Here is a 27,487-nt window from a genome sequence, read left to right on the forward strand (position 1 = left end):
AGTGAGATTAAATCTGACAATAATTGGGTCTAGAACGAATGCGGCGAATCCGCCATGACGGATGCTAGTGGGGTGGTCCCTTCGATCAAAGGTGATCGGACAGGAGGACCATGGGTTGAACTTTGGGGCGACTGGCTCCATCGCGCATACGCCCCATAACGCGCGCTCCCACTCCCTCTTGGGGATGTGGGTTGCGTATATCATGTTCACCGTCCGCACTTGTGGGGAAAAACCCTTCTGTCCACTGTTGTTCCGCGGCCGGAGCTCCTCATCGTCATCGCTATGCAGCCCCTTGTCTTTATTTTCGGCATTTACCTTGCCTGCCTGCTTGAACAGCCAACAATCCCGGTTGGTGTGATTGGCTGGCTTTTCGGGGGTGCCATGTATCTGGCACAAGCGGTCGAGTATTCGGTCCAAACTCGACAGGCCCTGAGTATTTCTTTTGAATGCCTTTTTCCGCTGACCGGATTTATAGCCTCTAAATCCGGCATTAACTGCCGTATCCTCAGCATTGTCGCCGTTAATGCGGCGCTTTTGCTTGTTGCGACGCGACTTGCCACTGTTGTCCTTGGTATCTGAATTACGAGGGTTCTTGGTTATATTGTTGCTACGAGCAAGCCAGCTGTCTTCTCCCGCACAAAAGCGGGTCATGAGTGTCGTGAGGGCTGCCATAGATTTCGGCTTTTCCTGTCCAAGGTGCCGGGCAATCCACTCGTCACGGATATTGTGCTTGGAGGCTGCTAGGGCCTCTGCGTCCGGACAGTCGACTATTTGATTTTTCTTTGTTAGGAACCGTGTCCAGAATTGCCTGGCCGATTCCTCTGGCTGCTGAATTATGTGGCTTAGGTCATCGACGTCTGGTGGTTGCACATAAGTGCCCTGGAAATTGTCGAGAAATGCAGCTTCCAAGTCCTCCCAACAACCGATTGATTCTGCTGGCAGGCTCTTAAGCCAATGCCGAGCTGGTCCTTTAAGTTTGATGGCGTGTAGATCATCGCCGCGGGCCATGTGGATATGAAGGAGAAAAACCTCGATCCATACCGCAGGATCTGTTGTGCCATTGTATGATTCGATGTTCACGGGTTTGAAACCCTCAGGGATTTGATGATCCATTACTTCATTTGTGAAGCATAGTGGGTGTGCGGCGCCTCTGTATTGGGCTATATCACGACACAGCTTAAACGAGCTTTGTCTATTGTGTTTGGCCCGGCCGGATTTATTATATCCGGAGTGACGATCACCGTCACTTGCCGTGGGGCGCGCGCGATCCGTAGATCGATATTGTTTGCCTTGCCCTGTCCTCCAATATATCTCGTAGGTCTGGTGCATTTTCCCGTGCCTTGGTATGTTTTGAGCGGCACCGGGGTGCGGCTTGAGTGGAGGGCCGAGAGGCGTCTCTGTCGCGGCCACGGGTGGCCGGTCGGCCGTATCATGCGCTGGTGATGTAGGTTTAGGTGCTTCCTCCTCTAATAGGGGTAGCAACCTGCGCTTTGGGTAGCTCTTGGAGGGGCGTTCGAGTTCATACTCTTGGGCCGCAAGGACTTCAGTCCATCTGTCAGCTAGCAAATCTTGATCAGCTCTAAGCTGTTGCTGTTTTTTCTTGAGGCTGCTTGCCGTGGCCATAAGCCTGCGTTTGAAACGCTCTTGTTCGACGGGATCCTCCGGCACGATGAATTCGTCGTCGTCGAGGCTTGCCTTGTCTTCGGAGGGAGGCATATAATCATCGTCCTCGACCTCTCTGTCTGCCGCTCTCTCATGAGGGCTGGCTTCTCCATCCTCCTGTGCTGAATCTTGCCGGAGGGAGTTTTCTTCGGCACTCTCCGGAGTGTTATTATCTCCCGTGCCGGAATCACCGTTTTTGCTTTGGCGGGATTTAGAGCGGCGCCGCTGACGCTGGCGCTTAGGCTGTTTCTTGGAGGGGTCACCCTCCGCTGTTCCATCGCCATCTCCTTCTTTTGGGGTGTCCACCATGTATATGTCATACGACGAGGTGGCTTTCCAGTGCCCTATAGGCGCTGGTTCTTGATCATCTCCTGCATCGGCATCCATACCGTCAATGTCTTCAGAGTCGAAGTCGAGCACGTCGGTTAAATCATCGACAGTGGCTACAAAGTGGGTGGTGGGTGGGCTTTGAATTTCTTCATCGTCCGTATCCCAACCTTGCTGACCGTACTCCGGCCAGGGCTCTCCTGATAAAGAGAGAGACTTTAGTGACTTCAGAATATCACCAAAGGGCGAGTGCTGAAAGATGTCCGTGGCGGTGAACTCCATGATCGGCGCCCAATCGAATTCGATCGGCAGGGGCGCGGGGGGCTCGGAGTCCGGCTCCTCGGAGTCACGAGCCTCGCAGAGGACAGGGCTGGTGTTCGGCTCGATCGTCGTAGAGATTGCAGCCCCCGAGGCGGTGTCTAACCAGCCATCCTCGATTGGCGTAGTTGGCTCCGAATTAAGGGTCAGAGCCGATGCGGGTGCGGCTTCCAGGGCATTGTTCGACGGCAGAGCTAGATCATGCTCATCGTGACAGTGCGGCGCACTCGGCTGTGGCTCGAATCCTTCGAAGATCAAGTCCCCACAGATGTCAGCCGTGTAGTTTAAACTTCCAAATCTGACCTGATGGCCAGGGGCGTAGCTTTCGATCTGCTCCAGATGGCCAAGCGAATTGGCCCGCAGTGTGAAGCCGCCGAAGACAAAGATCTGTCCGGGGAGAAAGGTCTCACCCTGGACTACATCGCTATTGATGATCGGAGGAGCCATCGGGCCTAAAAGTGACGACACAGAGGAACTCTCAATGAAAGCACCAATGTCGGTGTCAAAACCGGCGGATCTCGGGTAGGGGGTCCCGAACTGTGCGTCTAGGCGGATGGTAACAGGAGACAAGGGACACGATGTTTTTACCCAGGTTCGGGCCCTCTCGATGGAGGTAAAACCCTACTCTTGCTTGATTAATATTGATGATATGGGTAGTACAATAGTAGATCTACCACGAGATCAAGGAGGCTAAACCCTAGAAGCTAGCCTATGGTATGATTGTTATTCTGTCCTACGGACTAAAACCCTCCGATTTCTATAGACATCGGAGAGGGTTAGGGTTACATAGAGTCGGTTACAATGGTAGGAGATCTACATATTCGCATCGCCAAGCTTGCCTTCCACGCCAAGGAAAGTCCCTTCCGGACACAGGACGAAGTCTTCAATCTTGTATCTTCATAGTCCAGGAGCCCGGCTGAAGGTATAGTCCGGCTATCCGGACACCCCCTAATCCAGGACTCCCTCACTAGTCCCTCCAGCCTCCCTCGCAAGGCTGGTCCTGCCAGCGGTCCTCGCGAGGGCGGTCACCCCATCCCTGGCGTGGGCCTCGGTCTTCCCATCGTCCTCCACCTCTTCCTCCTCCTCGGCCATAGCCCCTGTCGTTGCGCTCGGGGCGTCGGCCGATTCGCCCGTCTTGCACATCTCTGAGCTCTTGGCATTCGTTGGTGTTGTGGGTGTGGAGGTCGTGGTACACACAGTAGCGTCCTCCCTTGGATGACTCAGGCTGATCCCTGCCTCGCTTGGTGTATGGTTCCGCTGCCAGCACAGCAGCCGCCTTGCGCTTCACATCTTTTTCCTTGAGCTTCTTCTCTTCTGGGTCGGCTGCTGGGAGCTCGAGAAGGGAGAGGCGCCCTTCCTCAGCCCTGGCGCACTTGGTCGCCAAGTTGAACATCTCCAGGGATGTGCACAGGTCTTCATGGATTGCTAGCTCCTCCTTCATCTTGATGTCGCGCACGCCGTCGGAGAAAGCTGAGATGATGGCTTCCTCAGTCACCTTGGGGATCTTGAGGTGAGCATAGTTGAAGCGCTGGATGTACTTCTGCAGGGTTTCCCCTGGCTGTTGCTTGATGCGGCGCAGGTCGCTCACGGCCGGGGGCCGGTCATGAGTGCCCAGGAAGTTGGCGATGAAGCGGGTGTGCATCTCGCTCCAGGAGGAGATGGTGCCGGGGGCCAGGTTCAGGAGCCAGGTGCGGGCGCCGTCCTTGAGCGCCATGGGGAACCAATTCGCCATGACCTTTTCGTCCCCGTTGGCGGCTACGATGCCCAGCTCGTAGAGCTGTAGGAACTCCGCGGGGTCCGCCGTGCCATCATAGAAAGGAGGGAGGTCAGGCTTGAACTTGCCTGGCCATGTGACGCCGCGCAGCTCGGGGGTGAAGGCGAGGCAGCCCGCTATGGAGGTGCCGGACTTGCTCTTGCAGGTCATCACGCGCCGCCGCTGGGAGCAGCGCGGGGTCTTGTCGTGGAGGCGCTGGGATGCGATCTTGGTGCGCCGGCGCTGGGAGCGCGCGAGCACCTTCTCGGGGACGTGGGATCTCTTGGCAGCTCCTTTCTTGCTGCGCAGGCGCTGGACGTGGAGGGTCTCGCCCTGGGGCTGCACGCCTTGCAGCCAAGGCGCCTTCTTGGGGAGGATGTGGTGGAGGCACCTCCTGATCATCGCCTCCTGCGCGGAACAGAGGGCGAGGCAGCGAGGGGGACCGCGAGAGGGAGCCCCCTGCGGTGCTGACGAGCTCGGTGATGCGGGCGAGCCAGTCCTCGTAGAGGTCGTCGACGGGGCGGTAGCTAAGAAGCTCTTTTGCCAAGAGCAGCGAGGCGCGCGCATCCATGGGGGCGCGACGGGCGTGGGACGACGAGCCCGCTGGGGTTAGCGACGGGGTGGCAGTGCGGCCATCCCGCCGCACCGAAGGATGCTGGGATGAGGCCTGCTGCTTGTTCCCCACCGGGCCGGTGGCGGCTTTGGTGGCGGGCGACGGGGAACGACGAGGGGGGCCGCCGATGGTCGCCGTTTGGGCGACGCGGGTGGCGAGAGTAGCCCGGCGCTCGGCGCGAGCCCGACGAGTGTCAGCCATGGACATGACGGAAGATCACACGCGAACAGCAGAAGAAAGATTCCGGCGCACCCCTACCTGGCACGCCAAATGTCGGATTTCGGGTTCTGGCAGACCCTTGAGGTTCGAACACTGGGGTGCGCATGGAGATCTCTCCCCTACCGATCTACGTCCGATCCTCTCGTGCGAACTAAGATGAAAACGATGAACAACACAAGGGACACGAGGTTTATACTGGTTCGGGCCACCGTTGTGGTGTAATACCCTACTCCAGTGTGTTTGGTGGTGGATTGCCTCAGGGGCTGAAGATGAACAGTAAAGAGGAAGAACAGCCTCGCGAGAGGTGTTGTTGAGCTGGTGTGGTGTGTTCTACTTGGTCTAGATCTCTCCTTCTCTACCAGCTTGTTCGATGTCTCTGCTTTGTGGTGGTTAGCCCTATTTATAGAGGCCCTGGGCCTCTCCCCAAATAATTGAGCAGGAAGGGCGCCAACAATTGGCTATTTTGAAGGGGAACATCTAGTACAAGTTATCCTGACCAAAGGTGGTCTTCGGCTGCCAAAAGCACCGGTGGTGACGCCATCTTGGGCTCCATGGTGACCTCCGTCCGCCCATCTTTGCCTGGTGCCTTGGCCTGTGCTTGCCCCCTTTGCACCAAAGGGGAAACAAGGACTCTGCGCAGGCCGGCGCCTGCCTGGCGCCTGCCTGGCCTTGATCGTCATGGCTTGCGTCATGGGATCCTCGCGAGGTACCCTTGCATTGATCTCTCCGCCTCCTCGCGAGCCTGCCTGAGGAGGCCGCTCTTGAGGAAGCTTCCTGTCGTCCGCCCCGCGAGGCTTGGCCCCTCACGAGGGTCTTGAGCTTGAGCTGATGAAGATGGGCCGCGCTGGCCCCCCGCTTGAGCCATGCCGCAGGCCACAGACAGGCAAGTCTGGGGACCCCCGTTCCCAGAATGCCGACATAACTTTCGCTAGTGTCGATGTCAGGAACGATAGAGATGTTCTCGCAAATAGTTTCCTCAAAATTCCAAGAAAGTGTCACATCGACCTTCAAGAGGAGCTCATGATCAAAGGAGGCAATCTAAGGGACTCCATGGCAGATTTGGCAGGAGCCGTTATAGACAAATCTTACTTGAGTATGAAGTCATCTTTTCTGCGAGGTCAACATGACTATTGGGAACGGAAGCCACTTTCCCTGACCACCTGAAATATGTGGCAATTGTAAGTGAAGATTTTGTTTTTATGGATTTTCTGTCTTTATATTTTTTTATTGCAACAATAGTACTTTTTTCGTTTACCTATATCTTCATTCTCATCCGCTTTTTGTTTTAGGATGGGTATGTCATGAGGACATGGCTACCACAGTTACACCCATATTCCCTGCCGTTTTACCTCTTGGAACAATTGCTAGAGCTCAGATACACCAATTAAATTATCAGGTACTTTCGTTTCTTGGTAATGTTTCTAGTGTTCATGAGAATATGATGTTGCCTAACTTAGATACATTTGTGTTGCTTGCAATTGAAGGGCCTAGCACAGACAAGAAGGTTGAACATTGGAGCATGGTCAAGCACGGAGATGAAGGTGCGTGCGAAGAGAACAAGAACGAAGGTTCAAGTGGAGATTTCCGGACTTCGAAGCCACCATGATGACATACAAGAAGATGGATGAAATATACAAGATGGCCTTTCATAAATTTCGTCCATACCTTATTATTGGTGTTGCGCCACTTATTTTGGGCCAGGCCCATGTAATCTATTTTTAGAGTCCATATTGTAGGGGAAACGACTTAGGAGGTGTTTTAGTCCCACCTTGCCAAGGGTGGACAAAATCCCCTCTCTTTTTCCTATAAATATAGCCCTGAAGGCATCATTTAGACTTGGGTTTTGTTTAGATTAAAGTTCGCCATAGCTGCAACTTCGCGTACTTCATTTGTGTTCAACGACCAGACAAAGGCGTCACAGAACCCCACCTTGATCAATAAAGCTTTCCTCTTATATTTGCAATATCCAGATTGCAATCTTAGTTTCTTGCTTGTTCTTTGTTTGCCTGCAGGAAACATACCTTTGTGGTCAGGTTGATCGTGCTCCGGCGTGGTCAATAACCTCTCGGAGTTGGTTTAGTGATTGCTAAGGTGCGATGTCCTTGCACGTTCATTCGGATCGTCAAAGTTGACTTCCTCCAAAACGATAGCCACCATCTCATCGAAAGACGGGACACCTTTGCCTCTATCAAGTGGTATCAGTTTTCAGGTTGCTCGGTGAGATTTTCCAGTTTTTCATAGTCTAGATTGCATCTATTCTTCATACCCAGAGTCCAAGAAAAATAAAAAAAGATTATAGATTAGTTCATCCTTGTCCCAGACAATCTGAGGCTTTTCGCTATTATCACTTAGTTTTTGCATTGTTGAATTTTTGGTTGCATCGTGTGTCGAGTTGCTGGTTCTTAGCATCTAGTCATTTAGAGTTTTGAGTTCTAGTCACGCATTGTTCATGTTGCATCCACTCGCACCGACCGCATCCATATCCATCATTCACTAAGGTTGTTATTGTCATCTCCATCACCTCAGTTCTTGCTGCCCTACATTAGTATCGTTCGCGCCTTGCACTCACTGCTGGCATCGTGAGTCATTTGTTGCCGCCATCGTTTTCCGTTGCATCAACCTATGTAGAAAAAGAAGAGAGGAGTACATCAAATTTTGTTTCTCACGTTACAAGGAAAGTCGGCCTTCAGATACTACTAGTACTGGTTCAATTGGAAGTTATGATATACTAGTAGTTCTGAGGGGAACACGATAATTCAATCACGTCATCTTGATTCTGGTGTACTACTTGGGACGTTGTGAGCCAAGAAAAAGAGTCCAAGGGCTGGTCGGTTTGCTTTGGCATTAATTGATCCATATATTGTCTATAGTACTTGATTGGAAAGAGATAGAAGGAAAGAAGGGATTGGCCGCAACAAAAGAGGCAGGTGCTGCTGCATTTTTGGAGATCAAGAAGGCAGGGAAATAATATAGTTGTGTGAACGGTTGAAGTTAAAAGGAAGGAAAACGTTTATAGACGGCGCTGGCCGAAGATTGGGCCGGTCGCGCCTCGCTCGCAACTTACACGCGCTAACCCATGACACAGGAAAGAGGTCATGTTGCATCGCAGGACCCACACACTATTTTATCCCCACCTTATATCTTCCTCCTCTCTCTCCACACCATACTGCCCCAACCAGCAATCCCCATTGTTCTCTGCTCCGACGAACTCGCGCACCAGGGGCCATGAATCCAGCGAGCCCGCACCGCTGTGCACCCAAATCATGATGAGATCCACGGCCACGCCCCCTGTTTTCTCATCCACACCTCCTTCTCCTCCTCAGGGAGCACACAACCTCTGCTTGGTTTTTTTGCTGGAAGCGCCCGGAGCAGGAGCTGGAAGCAACATCCTTTTTGCTGCAACCGGCCATCGCCGGAGCTGGGAACCATCACTATATTTGCTGGAACTGGCCGGAGCGGGAGCTAGAACTAGCATATAATTTTGCTTCAAAGCCCGCAACCATGGCGCTGGTACAAGTGTGTTGGCGTCGTGCGATGCCGCAAGTCATTAGTTGGGGTGGCGCCACGGCTCACTGGAGGTTGCAACCGGCGACCTAGTTTGCTGGAACCAGCACGTAAAAATGCTACCACCGAGTTCATCTTGCTGGACCAGTGACACCTTTTGATACAACCGTAGCCTGTTTTTGCTACCACCGGTGAGTTTTTTTGCTACCAGCATGCACGGCGGTATTGGTCGACGACGGGGATGCATTTTATTTTTGCTGCAACCGTTATGGATTTTGCTGGAACCGGCGTACAAAATAGCTGGAAAGGGCTTTTTTCTTCCTTTGACGGTGACCATGGTGACCATGACGACCAGGGGGTGAGCTGATCTGCTGCAACCGGCAAACCGAAAAGCTAGCGTCGTTGAGCTGATTTGCTACGATGGAAAATGACGGCGCGTGAGGCATGCACCCGTGCAGGGATTGTCAACGGCGAGGACGGTGCACCCATGCTGCCACCACGGGGTGGGAAGAGCTGCAACCACTGCGAGGCGGAGGCTGCAAGTGATACGTCTCCATCGTATCTATAATTTTTTATTGTTCCATGCCAATATTATTCAACTTTCATATACTTTTTGGCAATTTTTTATACTATTTTTGGGACTAACATATTGATCCAGTGCCCAGTGCCAGTTCCTGTCTGTTGCATGTTTTATGTTTCGCAGGATATCCATATCAAACAGAGTCCAAACAGGATAAAAACGGACGGAGATTATTTTTGGAATATTTGGAAAATCTGGGGGAAAGATCAACGCGAAACGGTGTCCGAGGTGGCCACGAGGAAGGGGCCCATGCCCTCCCCAGGAGGGCACGCCCATCCTCGTGGGCCACTCGTAAGGCGGTTGATGCCCTTCTTCGGCCACAAGAAAGCTAATTTTTGGTAAAAAAATCACGGCGAAGGTTTCAGTCCAATCCGAGTTACGGATCTCCATATATATACGAAACGGTGAAAGGGCAGCAGAACAGAACACAGAAACAGAGAGAGACAGAGAGACAGATCCAATCTCAGAGGGGGTCTCGCCACTCCCATGCCATGGAGACCATGGACCAGAGGGGAAACCCTTCTCCCATCTAGGGAGAAGGTCAAGGAAGAAGAAGAAGGAGGGGGGCTCTCCCCCCTCGCTTCCGGTGGCGCGGGAACGCCGCCGGGGGCCATCATCATCACCGCGATCTACACCAACACCTCCGGCATCTTCACCAACATATCCATCACCTTCCCACCTCTATCTACAGCGGTCCACTCTCCCGCAACCCGCTGTACCCTCTACTTGAACATGGTGCTTTATGCTTCATATTATTATCCAATGATGTGTTGCCATCCTATGATGTCTTAGTAGATTTTCGTTGTCCTATCGGTGGTTGATGAATTGCTATGATTGATTTAAATTGCTTGAGGTTATGTTGCTGTCCTTTGGTGCCCATCATATGAGCGCGTGTGTGGATCACTGAAAATGCAACTATCCCTGGGTGGTTTTGGTAATTCCTAACAACATATAGCTCATTGAGCTAACATTATTCCAAGATTAATATTTCAGGGATAGCTCAATGGATGGCATGGCATGGATGAGGAAAGTGGATCCCTCAAAATTATAAGGACAAATGATTGGCTCAAACTTCAAGATCAAGACTCTACATTTTATATTTTAGTGATCCAAGATCACATTGAGTCTATAGGAAAAGCCAATACTATCAAGGAGGGATGAGGTGTTGCTTAATGAGCCTCTTGCTTCATGTGCTTAGTGATATGCTCCAAAACCCTCAACTATCTTCCCACACCCACATTTGACCTAAACCAAAAAGTCAAACTCGGCCCTACCGATTCTTTCCATTTGGCGCCACCGAGTTTCATTTGTCATAGGCACTGCCACAAAATCCTAGCAATTCGGTTTCACCGATAGGGATCTCGGTCTCACCAAGATGGGATTGCGATTTCTCTGTTTCCCTTTGTAACATTTCGGTCTAACCAAAGTGAGCGATCGGTCCCACCGAGATTGCAATGTAAACTCACTGTTTCCCTTTCGTAACATTTTGGTCTCACCGAAAGGAGCGAATCGGTCCCACCAAGTTTACCTGACCAACTCTCTGGTCAGCTTATTACCAAAATCGGTCCCACCGAGTTTGTGTAATCGGTCACACCGAGATTACGTTACGCCCAAACCCTAACCATATCGGTCCTACCGAGTTGCATCTCAGTCCCACCGGAAATCCTAACGGTCACTAGGTTTGCTAAATCGGTCCGACCGAGTTTAATGATTCGGTCCCGCCGAGTTTGGCAGATTGTGTGTAATGATTAGATTTTGTGTGGAGGCTATATATACCCCTCCACCCACTCTTCATTCGTGGAGAAAGCCATCAGAACACATCTACACTTCCAATACACATTTTCTGAGAGAACCACCTACACTTGTGTTGAGCTCAAGATATTCCATTCCGACCATATGAATCCTGATCTCTAGCCTTCCCAAGTTGCTTTCCACTCAAATCTTCTTTCCACCAAATCCAAATCATGTGAGAGAGAGTTGAGTGTTGGGGAGACTATCATTTGAAGCACAAGAGAAAGGAGTTCATCATCAACACACCATTTGTTACTTCTTGGAGAGTGGTGTCTCCTAGATTGGCTTGGTGTCACTTGGGAGCCTCAAACAAGGTTGTGGAGTTGAACCAAGGAGTTTGTAAGGGCAAGGAGATCGCCTACTTTGTGAAGATCTACCGCTAGTGAGGCAAGTCCTTCGTGGGCGACGGCCGTGATGGAATAGACAAGGTTGCTTCTTCGTGGACCCTTCGTGGGTGGAGCCCTCCATGGACTCGCGCGACCGTTACCATCCGTGGGTTGAAGTCTCCATCAACGTGGATGTACGATAACACCACCTATCGGAACCACGCCAAAAACATCCGTGTCTCAAATTGCGTTTGAATACTCCTAACCCTTCCCCTTTACATTCTTGCAAGTTGCATGCTTTACTTTCCGCTGCTCATATACTCTTTTGCATGCTTGCTTGAATTGTGTGGAGATTGCTTGACATGTGCTAAGATAGCTGAAAGCACAAGTGCTCCCTGGGTGGTTTTGGTAATTAATGTCAACATATCTCTTGTTGGACTAACACTTTCACCTAGTATGTTTCAGATAAGTTCAACAATGGAGTGGCATGGACTAAAGGATGTGGAACCCCTTCAAGATGCTAAGGACAAAGGATTGGCTCAACCTTCAAGATCAAGACTCTACATTTTACATTTTTAGTGATCCAAGATCACATTGAGTCCATAGGAAAAGCCAATACTATTAAGGAGGGATGAGGTGTTGCTTAATGAGCCTCTTGCTTCATGTGCTTAGTGATATGCTCCAAAATCCTCAACTACCTTTCCATATCCACATATGACCTAAACCAAAAGTCAAACTCGGCCCCACCGATTCTTTCTATCCGGAGCCACCGAGTTTCACATGCCATAGCCACTGCCACAAACCCTAGCAAATCGGTTTCACTGATAGGGATCTCGGTCTCACTAAGATAGGATTGCAATCTCACTGTGTATGACCATTGCCAAAATCGGTCTCACAGAGTTTGAGCAATCGGTACTACCGAGATTACAATGCAAATCCTCTCGTTAGCTTATTACCAAATCGGTCCCACCGAGTTTGCATAATCGGTCTCACCGAGTTTGCCTGACCAACTCTCTGGTTAGCTTATTACCAAAATCGGTCCCACTGAGTTTGTGTAATCGGTCACACCGAGATTACGTTATTCCCTAACCCTAACCATATCGGTCCTACCGAGTTGCATCTCAGTGCCGCCGAAAAACCTAATGGTCACTAGGTTTGCTGAATCGGTCCGACCGAGTTTAACGATTCGGTCCCACCGAGTTTGGCAGATTGTGTGTAACAGTTAGATTTTGTGTGGAGGCTATATATACCCCTCCACCCACTCTTCATTCGTGGAGAGAGCCATCAGAACAGATCTTCACTTCTAATACACATTTTCTGAGAGAGAACGACCTACCCTTGTGTTGAGCTCAAGATATTCCATTCCTACCATATGAATCTTGATCTCTAGCCTTCCGCAAGTTGCTTTCCACTCAAATCTTCTTTCCACCAAATCCAAATCATGTGAGAGAGAGTTGAGTGTTGGGGAGACTATCATTTGAAGCACAAGAGAAAGGAGTTCATCATCAACACACCATTTGTTACTTCTTGGAGAGTGGTGTCTCCTAGATTGGCTAGGTGTCACTTGGGAGCCTCCGACAAGGTTGTGGAGTTGAACCAAGGAGTTCGTAAGGGCAAGGAGATCACCTACTTCGTGAAGATCTACCGCTAGTGAGGCAAGTCCTTCGTGGGCGACGGCCGTGATGGAATAGACAAGGTTGCTTCTTCGTGGACCCTTCGTGGGTGGAGCCCTCCGTGGACTCGCGCGACCGTTACCCTTCGTGGGTTGAAGTCTCCATCAACGTGGATGTACGATAACACCACCTATCGGAACCACGCCAAAAACATCCGTGTCTCAAATTGCGTTTGAATACTCCTAACCCTTCCCCTTTACATTCTTGCAAGTTGCATGCTTTACTTTCCGCTGCTCATATACTCTTTGCATGCTTGCTTGATATGTATTGTGTTTGTTAAACTTGTGCCTAAACTCCACCTAAACTTAAGAATTTTAAAAACTGCAACTTTTGGTACTTAGTGTCTAATCACCCCCCTCTAGACACCTCTTCTCGATCCTGTCAATTGGTATCAGAGCATTGGTCTCCATTGCCTTGGTTTAAACACCTTTGGAGGAAGATGGATGTGTCTACTTTAGGGAGTCTTAGACATAGAGTGCCCATTCTTGATGGAGAGTACTTTCATGAGTGAAAAAATGAAATGCTTGAGATTTTCAATAAATATCATTTGAACAAGTACATTGCTAGTCCTTGTGCACCTCATATTGATCCTTTGCACCCTACCCTAGATGAAGATATTGACATGATTTGCAATCTTAGAATTGTTGAGCTCATCATTAGAGGCTTGCCTAGAAACTTGATTAGATGTTTGCCTACTCTCAAGTGTGCCTATACCATATGGAAATTTCTTGAGGAATGATTTCTCGATTATTCCTTAAAAAATTTAGATGAAATTCTCCATAAGTCTATTGCTTTGAGTAATATGAACTCTAGTGATCCTAGCTTTGGTGATTGTCTATTTGAGCTTACCAATCTCATGCGTGCTAAAGGAAATGTTGGAATCATTAGTGATATCATATCCGAAGCTATTAGAATCCATAAAGGTAACCACTTTGATGATCATTTACCTAATGAATTACCCTCTCTAGGAATTGATCAATCACAAGATGATGTTGAACATGGATATTATGATGAAGATGATGATAGTGACTATGATCTTGATGATGCAATGAGACATTTTGGTCTTATGGCAAATCTTCGCGGCTACATGGCTGGAGGAAAGGAATGGGTCCTTGATAGTGGATGTACTGATCATATGACCGGAGATGAAGATATGTTCCTTGAGCTTGCTGAAAACAGCGACCCTCAAAAATATGTCACTTTTGGTGATAATTCAAAGGGTAAGGTGGTTGGCCTTGGTAAGGTGGCCATCTCACACGATAGCTCCATGCAAAACGTCATGCTCGTTGAATCCCTTGGATACAATTTACTTTCAGTTTCTAGACTTGCGGATTTCGGTTTCAATGTCTTACTCACTGAAGTAGATTGCCAAGTGTTTCGTAGAGACAATCATAAAATGGTCTTTACCGGTATACGTAGATGAGATCTTTACATTGTTGATTTCACTAAAAAGGCTCAACCTAAAACTTGCTTAATCGCTAAATCTTCTAAAGGCTGGTTGTGGCATAGAAGACTAGGTCATGTTGGAATGCGAAATCTTGATAAGATTATTAAAGGTGATCATATCCTTGTAATAAAAGAAGTTGTATTTGACAAGGATAGACTTTGTAGTGCTTGTCAAGCAGGGAAACAAGTTGGAGGAATTCACCGCGCGAAGAACATCATGACCACAAGAAGACCACTCGAGCTACTTCACATGGATCTCTTTGGTCCAAATGCATACAAGAGTCTCGGTGGTAACTCATTTGGTCTAGTCATGGTTGATGATTTTTCAAGATTCACGTGGGTGTTCTTTCTTGATGACAAGTCGCAGGTCCAAAAGATCTTCGAAAACTTCGCTAGGAAGGCCCAAAATCAGTTTGACATGAAGATCAAGAAGGTTCGGAGTGACAATGGAACGGAGTTCAAGAACGCAAATGTGGACACCTTTCTTGACGAAGAAGGGATTTCACACGAGTTCTCGGCTACGTACACACCTCAACAAAATGGAGTTGTTGAGAGGAAGAACCGGACTCTTATCGAGATGGCAAGAACGATGCTTGATGAGTACAAGACGCCAAAGCACTTTTGGGCGGAAGCAGTTGAGACAGCTTGTCATGCAACAAATCGCTTGTATCTTCACAAGCTACTCGGCAAGACGACATACGAGCTCCTCATCAGTAACAAACCACAAGGTGGATACTTTCGAGTATTCGGCTCAAAGTGCTACATTCTTGATAAGCATCGTCGTTCTAAATTTGCTCCTAAGTCTCATGAAGGTTTTCTACTTGGTTATGGCTCAAATCTCACACTTACCGTTTCTACAACAATTTCACCTGAAAGGTTGAAGAGACGGTGGGTGTGAAGTTTGATGAATCTAACGGCTCGCAAGTAGAGCAATTGCCAATTGATGTAGGAGACAAAGACCCTTCGGAAGCAATTCAAGACTTGTCCATTGGCAAGATTCGTCCAACGGAAATGAAGGAGAGTACCTCGTCCGTCCAAGTGGAAGCTTCTACATCACGTCAAGGTGAATCAAGAGTTGATACGGAAGCATCCACAAGTGGGACACGTCAAGATGAAGAAAACGGGGAAGTACACCAAGATGAACATCAACAACCTCCTTCTACACCACGACAAGAGAACAACAACGTCAACAATGAAGAAGGCCAAGAAGAAGAAGAACAAGATGAAGAGGATGTTCCACCCCGACCCAAGCAAAAGCTTACACGAGTTCGAGCAAGAATTGCCAAAGATCATCCCGTCGAGCAAATCTACAAAGATATCCAAACCGGGAGAATCACTCGCTCTAAAACTCGTTTAGCTAACTTTTGTGAACATTACTCATTCATTTCTAAAATTGAACCTATGAAGGTTGAAGAAGCATTGAAGGATCCGGATTGGATAAATGCTATGCATGAAGAGCTACACAACTTTGAGAGAAATCAAGTGTGGACATTAGTTGAGAAGCCCGACAACAACCACAACATCATTGGTACCAAATGGGTGTTTCGCAACAAGCAAGATGAAGATGGACAAGTGGTTCGCAACAAAGCACGTCTCGTCGCCCAAGGCTATACACAAGTTGAAGGTATGGACTATGGTGAGACATATGCTCCCGTTGCTAGACTTGAGTCCATTCGCATCTTACTTGCCTATGCTAATCACCATGATATCACCTTATACCAAATGGACATTAAAAGTGCTTTTCTAAATGGCAAAATTGAGGAGGAAGTTTATGTTAAGCAACCTCCCAGCTTTGTTAATCCTAAGAAACCTAATCATGTTTACAAACTTCACAAAGCCCTTTATGGTCTTAAACAAGCTCCTAGAGCATGGTATAAATGCTTGACCAAGTTCCTTACTGAAAAAGGCTTTGAAATTTGTAAAATTGATTTTACTCTTTTTAATAAAAGGGTTAATGGAGAACTATTTGTGTGCCAAATTTATGTTGATGATATCATATTTGGTTCTACTAACCCTCATTTTAGTGAAAAGTTTGGAAAGCTAATGTCGGAGAAGTTTGAGATGTCTATGATGAGTGAACTCAAATTCTTTCTCGGTTTGCAAATCAAGCAAACTAAGGAAGGTACATTTGTCTCTCAAACGAAGTACACCAAAGACTTATTCAAGAAGTTCAATATGCAAGAATGCAAAGGTATGCCTACACCCATGCCTACTAGTGGACATCTTGATTTGACCAAAGATGGTGAACCAGTTGATCAAAAGGTTTATCACTCTATGATTGGTTCATTGTTATATCTATGTGCCTCACGTCCCGATATTATGCTAAGTGTGTGCATGTGTGCACGATATCAAGCTGCTCCTAAAGAATGTCATCTTAAGGCTGTGAAAAGGATAGTGAGATACTTAATCCATACACCAAAATTTGGCATTTGGTATCCTAAGAGGTCCTCTTTTGATCTTGTTGGCTATTCCGACTCGGACTATGCTGGAGACAAGGTTGATAGAAAGTCCACTTCGGGTACTTGTCAATTCCTTGGTAGATCTCTTGTGTCTTGGTCTTCCAAGAAACAAAACTCGGTATCCTTATCCACCGCCGAAGCGGAATACATTGCCGCTGGTTCATGTTGTGCTCAATTACTTTGGATGACCCAAACTCTTAAAGATTATGGGATATATGTGAAACATGTTCCATTTCTATGTGACAATGAAAGTGCTATTAAGATTGCTCACAATCCCGTGCAACATTCTCGAACTAAGCATATTGAAGTTCGTCATCATTTCATTCGAGATCATGTTGCCAAAGGGGACATTAACCTTAAGCATGTTCGCACCGATAAGCAATTGGCGGATATATTCACTAAACCACTTGATGAGAAAGTGTTTCGCAGGTTGAGAGGTGAATTGAACATCATTGATGCTTCAAACTTGGAGTAGGAACTCTATTGGATACATGCGGGGCATGAGCCTATGACTAATCCTCGATATTTCTCTTATGATGCTATTCATATGTCTTGGATATATTTGCACCTTGCATGTTATCTAACCCATGTAGGTACTTGGTTGAATGTAAATCTATGAGATTGCAACTCACTCACATCTTAAGCAATCTCTACATCACCAAGTCTCTATACAATGGTGGTTGAAGACAAGGAAGCACAAAACCATTCTAACATATCCTTTGATAAATTCTATGATTGTGTCTCATGATTGTCATTTTGGATACACAAGTGCTCTTCCTTGCAAGACTAACCCATGTAGGTAGATGAACTCAAACTCCAAGTGGTGCTCCCAACTCTTGATGACCTACATCAACCTTGAGCAACCCACACAAGTTCGACTACATGAGCAAGACCCACACCACCATCCAAGGTATGTTATTCCATCTTAGAGAAGCTTTACTCCAAGATATGAGTCAAAGCAACTCAACAAGATGTGAATACATCAATATGCTTAAATGAAAAAATGGTAACCCCATTTTGAGCTTAAACGATGAGTATGACCTATGATCAAGTGATCTCACTTGACTCCTAAGTCAATATACTCTAACATAGGTGACTTTGTCGCCGCCCAACTCTAGATGAAGTTCTCTTGTGTTCTTTTCTGTGTTATTGCATTTGTTCCTTGCATATTTGTTTCCCCTTTTCAAAAAAAAACTTCATCTAGAACTTTTATTTTCTTTTCTTTTTGTTCTGCATTTTCTGCATCCAATTCATTGCAAATCCTTCAGTTAATTCCTTGCAAATCCTTGTGAGATTCTACTTTTCTATTGAGCTGAGGTGACAAGTGGTTCCACTCTGATGAACTTGGTCACACCGGTTTGTTTTCTACGGTCTAACCGAAATCTTTCGGTACAACCAAAGCACACAACTCGGAGTCACCGATTTCACCACAGGAAAACCAACTTGCCACTTATTCCTAATTTCTGGTTGCTCCAGCTCCGCTCAATGATTCTTATCCTCTACCAGCATCATATTAGACATGCTGCTTTGCTCTGTGACTCAAGGACCAACCCATTTGTATCACATATCCAGAAGACCCTTCTTGGAAATTGATGTCAAAGGGGGAGAGAGAGGTCACATCAAAGCTTAATCTTTCCTATAGGGGGAGAAAGAGAGAATATTTAGGGGGAGAGAAAGTAATATCATCAATGACCCCAGATGCTTGGTGTTCAAGAGGAGAGATGTCACATGTCTTTAAGAGGGGAAAGACATGTTTGTTTGCTTGCTTTAGCTCAAGCTCTGTTGTTTATTTTCTATTGCTCTGATTTTCTGTTCCCTATCTTCTCCCAATATCTCATGTTAGATTCAGGGGGAGCAAGACATCTAAGGAAAGGAAATCTCTGATTTTATTGCATATCTTTACCTTTGGGGACATGTCTATATCCAATGTAGTACTTAGTACTCACCCTACATGCATCCCAGTCTTGGTTCTATTGTGGTCCTCTTGTTTGCTCTGGTAGGTGTATCTGTGTTATCTAACCTTGTTTGCGCAGGTTCATCCCATTGTAAGCCAACTCAAGACCACAAGGTAAGTATATGCATCACAGTCATGTGAATGAGAAGTTCTTGCTAATGTACATACTGTTTGCAAGAAGGACTCATGAGCATGAAGGTACTTTTCTCACAGTCACATCATTTGCTCTGATGCATATAGCCAAGATACATGTAACACATTGCTTACTCTGTCATGTTTATGCATTCACATGCTCCTATATTCCATATTCACATGATTGCATACATGTAGGGGGAGCCTATGCATGTTACATGTCCTTCCAAAGCTTTACTTGCTATTCTCTATATCTTTATCTAAAGCTTTGATTTATGTTGTCATCAATTACCAAAAAGGGGAAGATTGAAAGCACAAGTGCTCCCTGGGTGGTTTTGGTAATTAATGTCAACATATCTCTTGTTGGACTAACACTTTCACCTAGTATATTTCAGATAAGTTCAACAATGGAGTGGCATGGACTAAAGGATGTGGAACCCCTTCAAGATGCTAAGGACAAAGGATTGGCTCAAGCTTCAAGATCAAGACTCTACATTTTACATTTTTAGTGATCCAAGATCACATTGAGTCCATAGGAAAAGCCAATAATATTAAGGAGGGATGAGGTGTTGCTTAATGAGCCTCTTGCTTCATGTGCTTAGTGACATGCTCCAAAATCCTCAACTACCTTTCCATATCCACATATGACCTAAACCAAAAGTCAAACTCGGTCCCACCGATTCTTTCTATCCAGAGCCACCGAGTTTCACATGCCATAGCCACTACCACAAACCCTAGCAAATAGGTTTCACTGATAGGGATCTCGGTCTCACCGAGATGGGATTGCAATCTCACTGTGTATGACCATTGCCGAAATCGGTCTCACCGAGTTTGAGCAATCAGTACTACCGAGATTACAATGCAAATCCTCTGGTTAGCTTATTACCAAATCGGTCCCACCGAGTTTGAGTAATCGGTCTCACCGAGTTTTCCTGACCAACTCTCTGGTTAGCTTATTACCAAAATCGGTCACACCGAGATTACGTTATGCCCTAACCCTAACCATATCGGTCCTACCGAGTTGCATCTCAGTCCCACCGAAAATCCTAACAGTCACTAGGTTTGCTAAATCGGTCCGACCGAGTTTAACGATTCGGTCCCACCGAGTTTGGCAGATTGTGTGTAACGGTTAGATTTTGTGTGGAGGCTATATATACCCCTCCACCCACTCTTCATTCGTGAAGAGATCCATCAGAACAGGTCTTCACTTCCAATACACATTTTCTGAGAGAGAACCACCTACCCTTGTGTTGAGCTCAAGATATTCCACTCCTACCATATGAATCTTGATCTCTAGCCTTCCCCAAGTTGCTTTCCACTCAAATCTTCTTTCCACCAAATCCAAATCCTATGAGAGAGAGTTGAGTGTTGGGGAGACTATCATTTGAAGCACAAGAGCAAGGAGTTCATCATCAACACACCATTTGTTACTTCTTGGAGAGTGGTGTCTCCTAGATTGTCTAGGTGTCACTTGGGAGCCTCCGACAAGGTTGTGGAGTTGAACCAAGGAGTTTGTAAGGGCAAGGAGATCTCCTACTTCGTGAGGATCTACCGCTAGTGAGGCAAGTCCTTCATGGGCGACGGTTGTGATGGCATAGACAAGGTTGCTTCTTCGTGGACCCTTCATGGGTGGAGCCCTCCGTGGACTCGCGCGACCGTTACCCTCCGTGGGTTGAAGTCTCCATCAACGTGGATGTACGATAGCAGCACCTATCGGAACCACGCCAAAAACATCCGTGTCTCAAATTGCGTTTGAATACTCCTAACCCTTCCCCTTTACATTCTTGCAAGTTGCATGCTTTACTTTCCGCTGCTCATATACTCTTTGCATGCTTGCTTGATATGTATTGTGTTTGTTAAACTTGTGCCTAAACTCCACCTAAACTTAAGAATTTTAAAAACTGCAACTTTTAGTACTTAGTGTCTAATCACCCCCCCTCTAGACACCTCTTCTCGATCCTCTCAATAGCTAAAATCTGCGAAGAACTAAAATTGGGAAAAGGCTAGATTTTTATTTGGTCAAGTAGTCTAATCACCCCCCTCTAGACATACTTCCGATCCTACATGTGGTATCAGAGCTTTGGTCTCCATTTGCTTTGATTTCCATAGCTTTTGGTGGTCATAGCCTTGGTTTCACAACCTAGGAGAGTATGGCGTCTAGCGAGGGAAATTATCACCGTAGAGGTCCTTACTTTGACGGTACTAATTTTGCTAGTTGGAAGCATAAGATGAAAATGCATATTCTTGGACATAACCCCGCTGTTTGGGCTATTGTGTGTGTTGGCTTGCAAGGTGACTTTTTTGATGGAAAAGAACCAAACCATGAAGCTACCGCGGAAGAGTTGAAGATGCTGCAATACAACGCTCAAGCTTGTGTTATTCTCTTCAACGGATTGTGCCCCGAAGAATTCAACAAAATCAGCCGTCTTGAGAATGCAAAGGAATTTTGGGATACTTTGATTGATATGCACGAAGGTACCGACTCCGTCAATGAATCCAAATTGGATGTGCTTCGAAGTCAACTTGACAAGTTCAAAATGAAGGATGGTGAAGGTGTCGCTGAAATGTACTCTAGGCTTGCTCTTATCACAAATGAGATTGCCGGCTTAGGGAGTGAAGAGATGACCGATAGATTCATCATCAAAAAGATCCTAAGAGCCTTGGATGGAAAATATGATACCGTGTGCACATTGATCCAAATGATGCCCAATTACAAAGATCTCAAGCCAACGGAAGTCATTGGAAGAATTGTTGCTCATGAGATGTCACTCAAGGATAAAGATGAACTTCACAACAAATCAAGTGGTGCTTACAAAGCCTCATGTGAAGCCCCCACATCATCAAGTGAGAAGCAAACCTTCAATGAAGAATTAAGCTTAATGGTGAAGAACTTCAACAAGTTCTACAAGAGTAGAAGCAAAGATAGAAGCTCCAAGTCAAGGTCCTACAATGACAAAAGATCTTCTAGTCGAGAGCGAAACTGCTACAATTGTGGAAGACCCGGACACTATTCAAATGAGTGTACGGCTCCCTACAAGAGAAGAGAAGACTCTCCCAAGAGAAGAAGTAGAAGAGAAGAATCACCATCAAGAGAAAGAAGGAGTAGAGATGATCGTTATGAACGAAGACACTCATGGAGAAGCAAGGATTCGGAAAGAAAGGACAAGTCATCAAGGAGCTACACAAAACGAAGACATCAAGCTCATGTTGGTGAATGGGTATCCGGCTCCGACTCCGACAACCACTCCAAGAGAAGCTATCACTCTGATTCCTAATATACTGAAGATGAAGGTGTTGCCGGTCTAGCACTTATGTCAACCAACTCCTACGACATATTTGACTCACCAAAGAAGGAGTTGGAACATGTTTCATGGCTAAAGGCCCAAAGGTATCACATCCCGAGTATGTTGATTTCAATAGTGATGAAGATGACTTGTTAGGTGATGATGATTTACTTGTTGACAACTCTAGTGATGAATACTATGATGAAACATCAATTAATCATGCTAATCAAGATAAAACGAATGACAATGATAAGGAGAAGATTGAGTCTCTAACTAAAGAACTAAACACTCTTAAGTTAGCTCATGAAACTATCTTAGAAGATCATCGAGAACTTTTAAGGACACATGAGAAATTACGCTTTGAAAAGCTCAACCTTGAGCAAGAGCATGAGTTCTTAAAAGCAATCATTGATGATCTTCGTAAGAAAAGTTCTTCTTGCATTTACAAGCGTTTACTCTTATCCACTTACATGCCTCAAGTCAAGTCTAGTAACAAGAACAAGAAAGATTCTTCCTCTAGTAGTAACAATGATCATGTTAAATCCAATATTGTTGCTTCTAGTAGTTCTCTTGATTCCACTAATGATTCTCTTAGCCAAGTTACACTTGAGCAAGAAAATAGCTTATTGAAGGGAATTATAGAGAAAGGAGTCTACAAGAGCCTTGCCGGAAGTAAGCAATTCAAGGAAATTGTACGCAAGCAAGGAAGGCACCGGAAGAATCAAGGTGTTGGTTTTGAACGAAAGTTCAATGCCAATGGAGTTGAGTGGGAAGAAGATCAATACCCCAAGAAAAAGTTTGTTCCTCAACAAGAGAAGTATGATCCCACTTCTTTCAAAGGGACACAAGCTCAAGATGATCTTCCACCACAAGACTACAAGCAAAAAGGCAAGGACAAGCTTCAAGAGGAAATTGATGCATTTGAAGAAGCTCCTAAGACCTTAGTCAAGTGGATTCCAAGACTACTTCAAGTTCCACTTCATCAAGTATGACTACAACTCCGAGGATTCCCATCAAGATGGTGTGGATCCAAAAGAAGAAGAACTAGAGAGTTCTTGAGGGTGACTCTGCCAACATACTTCACTCTTATCATTTTGGCAAGAACAAGTGCAATCAACTTCCACATCTTGCACTAGTTCAAGGAGTCACAAACCCTCTTGTTGGTAAGTCAAGGGACAAGGTAACCTAAAAGCTTTCATAGACATCATATTGTGTGTGCATCACTCTATGTCTATGGATATCTTTGTTTGTTCCTTGTGGGACTAACCCATGTAGGTATTGAAAGTGCAACTCACTCCAATGGATAGCTCCAATTGATCTACATCAACATCGAGCATCCACATCTTCAACATCTACATGAAGTCATCATCGACAAAACCCAAGGTTAGTTCATCCCTCTTAGGTGGGATATCACATCTAGGGGGAGCTTTACTCTAAGACTTGAGCTAAAGCAACTCTAATGATGTGAACACAACAATGCTTTATGTAAAAGTGGTAACCCCACTTGTGCTTAAACGATGAGTATGACCTATGATCAAATGTACTCATTTGACTCCTAAGTCAATAAGAATTGGTTGTGCATGCTTTGCCACATATTTCAATTGCCATTCTATTGTGTGAGAATGTTGGTTGCATATTTTACTCATTCGAGGACATCCACTTGTTGTTTTGATTGATTGGTTTTCTTTTCTCTTGCCAAGTGGATGGACAAGAATGCCTAAGAACCTTCTCTAGCTATCTATGCTTTTCTCGTCTCAAATTCTATTCTTGCTACATCACAAAATTTGATCAAGTCAGATTCAAACCACTCTGTGTGAGGAGCACTCGGAGTCCCCGATTTGTCATAGACTTAAACTTCCAAAACTTCTTTGTGCTTTTCGGTCTGACCGATTTCCCCATTTCGGTCATACCGAGATCACTAAGTCGATCTAGCTTTTCACCTCGGTGCAACCGATTTGAACTTTTCGGTCACACCGAGTTGCTATAACTGTCAACAGTTATGCATCTCGGTGCCACTGAGTTGTTCCACTCGGTCACACCGACAGGGTCGGGCTATATATACTCACGAGCAAAATTTTGGAAATTTCTCCGAAACCTCTTCGCCCGCGCATAGCTCGCTCTGCCTCCTGGGTCTCCGGATCGTCCTCCTCGTCGCCAGCCACCCCCTGTTGCTGGTCTCCGCCGCCGTCAATGGATTTCGTCTCCGCCGTTGCCGCCGTAGCGAGTCCACCGCCGAACTAGGGTATGGACTCGATCACAGTGCTATCCCCATCTGATTCCTAGCACATTGTGTTTATTATGATTCTTGCTACAATTGAAACACTCCTATCCAGTCAAATCAATCCATAGAATAGTTGCGATTCAAAAATTTAGGTTCAGATTTCCGCCGAAACCATCTCGGACCCACCGGGTTGCGGAACTCGGTTCCACCGATTTGGCCACGGCCATTGCACATGTGGTTCTTGGTCTGACCGAGAATTACAAATCGGTGAGACTGAGTACAGGAATTTGTGAAACCCTAGCAGTCTCGGTGCCACCGAACTGTGACTCGGTCTGACCGAGTTCACTAGTTTAGGTTCCAAAAGCTGCTTCGGTATCACCGAGTTTGCAAATCGGTTGATCCCAAATGCTTTCTATGGAAAACTAAAACTAAGTTTTTGAATCATTCTTTTGCAAAAATCTCTACATTTTGTGATGCTCATCCACTCTATCTCATCTATAACCTATTCACAGGGTTAGTAGTCAGAGTTTGCAACATGTCTGATCAGAGTGATAGCCAGAACAAATCTGAGGAGCAGGTTCATATGAGTGAGGGCACTAGTCCCTCTAGCAGTTCTGATGAGGGTAGCAGGTGCACCCCAAGCAACTTTCCTAAAGCTGCCACTAGAGCTAGCAAGAAGAGAACTTCTGAATCAGAGGATGAGGACTATGTGGCAGAAGAGGAAGCCACATCTAAGAAGAAGGTGCTCAAGAAAGAGTATAGGTCAGCTGCAGCCATCAAGCCTGGAATGCAAAAAAAGGCACCTGCAAGGAGAGTTCCCACTTCTAAGCCTAGGAAGGCTGTAACTGAAGAAACCATGAAGTTCACCATGGAATCTAAAGAGGAAGCAGGTGGCCAAGATAAGAAGAAGAAGAGAGCCAGAACAACAACTGCCAGAGTTCTTGGCAAACCCTCCATGAGGAGAGACTCTGAGGGAGAAGAAGAGGAAGAAGAGGTTGCTGCACCAGCACCCAAGGCACAGAAGCTTATGGGTGATGCCATAAGGTCAGGGGCTACTTCATCCAAGCCCAAGGAAGCACCCAAAGATGCCTCCAATCCCAAGAGTGCACCTAAGAGGAACACTAGAAATATATCTGCTGCTGAAAATAACAAGGCCCCAGTGCCTGATATTGCTGAAGAAGAAGAAGGACAAGTTCTCAGGAAACTCAAGCCCAAGATCCCAGACCACAATGATGCTCATCCTGTGGCTAAGGACATGAAAATCAGGAGAGATTCAGGGCTGAAGAAGTGGAGAGAAGCAGATCCATATGCTTCAAGGAGAAGAACTGCTGTGGATTACAGGTTTCACACCAAGGAACAACAAGACTTCTATGAGACAGTGCTCCTGGATAAGAAACCCATAGTGTGTGACATGAGATGGGTTGATTGGGAATACATCAAGGAGAATGAAGAACACTATCTTGGAGTGCTTGACAACTTCAAGGCTTGTGGAGTTGCAGACTTTGTTGGGCAAAAGCTCACAAAGTGGAATGAGGAGCTCATTATGCAATTCTACTCCACAGCACATTTCTATCCAGATGGCAGGATAGTGTGGATGTCAGAAGGAACTAGATATCAGTCTACAGTTGCTGAATGGGCACAGCTGATCAATGCCCCAGAAGAGCAGGAAGATGACTTGGACATCTATGCCAAGAAGAAGATGGATCACAATTCCATGTCAAATATGTACAAGGAGATCCCAAACAAGGCACTTGAACCTTCAAGTTTGGCTCAGTGCACTTCCTTCTGTCAGGGCTGCCCACTATCAACTGGATTCTAAGGCACACTCTCTTGCCCAAGTCAGGTGATCACAAGATGATCCGAGGCCATGCAATAAACTTGCTTCACATATTTGATGTGCCACAGAAATTCAAGGTGATGAGCCTCATGGTAGAAACCATTAAGAGGACAGCAGCTGATCAGAAGAGGAGCTGTGGATATGCCCCACAAATTCAGGAGTTGATTAACTCAAAGATGGGCACAGGCACATACCTGCTGGATAAGGAACACCTGCCCATCCATCCAGATTTTGAGGACAATCAAGTTGTCATGAATGAGAATGAACCATCATCTGCACATGCTCAAGCAAAGAAGGAGAAGGCAAAAATGGAGAAAGCTGCCAAGATGCCAACTCAAGAGGAGGCATCTGAGTACTTCTTGAAGAACAAGCAGGAGCAGCTCAGTACCTGATAGCATCCACTCTGAGAATTGAGAAAGGACTAGCCACCCTGACTCAAAACCAAGAGAGCCTAGAAAGAATCATGGAACAAAAGTTCTATGACCTAGATGTGAAAGCAACTGAGATTCAGTCTGCCGTGGAGCAACTACAGGATGATATGCAGGAGAGGAAGGGCAAGACCACAACTGATGCATTTGCCAGAGTGCCCAGAGCTCAGAGATCATCTGCAGTGCCAGTTCCTGACACCAGAGCCACCACTTCTGCACCAGCTACAGCCTCAGTTCCACCAGCTCCAGCTCCTACCCCAGCAGCTCCAACCACTTCTACTGAAGCCTTCATCCTTGGCGTCATCCGGACTCCACCAACTGAAGACCAAGCCTGAGTGTCGTTTAGTGCTATGCATTTTCTATGAACTTTTTGGTAATTTGTTGCCAAAGGGGGAGAAAAATGTATAGATCATAGGCTTTGAGAGAGAGAGTTTGCATTTGTTCTCTCTTGTCTTCTTGGTTGAAACTTTATTTGCTTTTGAGTGCTTGAGATACTATGCCATAATCTGTCAGACATTGATGATCATGTGGTTGATCATAAGCTACACTTAATGCTTGTTGGATGTCACTATCAGTTTATCCTTATTTTGATCATTCACTTTGCTTGGTGATGAGTGCATGTATTTAATTCTTATCATTTTGAGCGCTCCACCAAGATGTATGTGACATGGAAGAGTAACCCAGGATTCTAACTCTTTGTGCATTTGCAGTCCAAAGCAAATCTTAAAATATGCACAAATTTAGGGAGAGCTCTTGCTTATCACATACTTCTCAAAGCGACAATATATTTCACTCTTATTATCATTTTTCGAAGCTTTGATCTATATGTTGTCATCAATTACCAAAAAGGGGGAGATTGAAAGTGCAACTATCCCTGGGTGGTTTTGGTAATTCCTAACAAAATATAGCTCATTGAGCTAACATTATTCCAAGATTAATATTTCAGGGAAAGCTCAATGG

Source organism: Triticum aestivum, chromosome 2A, assembly GCF_018294505.1.
Source record: "Triticum aestivum cultivar Chinese Spring chromosome 2A, IWGSC CS RefSeq v2.1, whole genome shotgun sequence".
Classification (NCBI taxonomy): Eukaryota; Viridiplantae; Streptophyta; class Magnoliopsida; order Poales; family Poaceae; genus Triticum; species Triticum aestivum.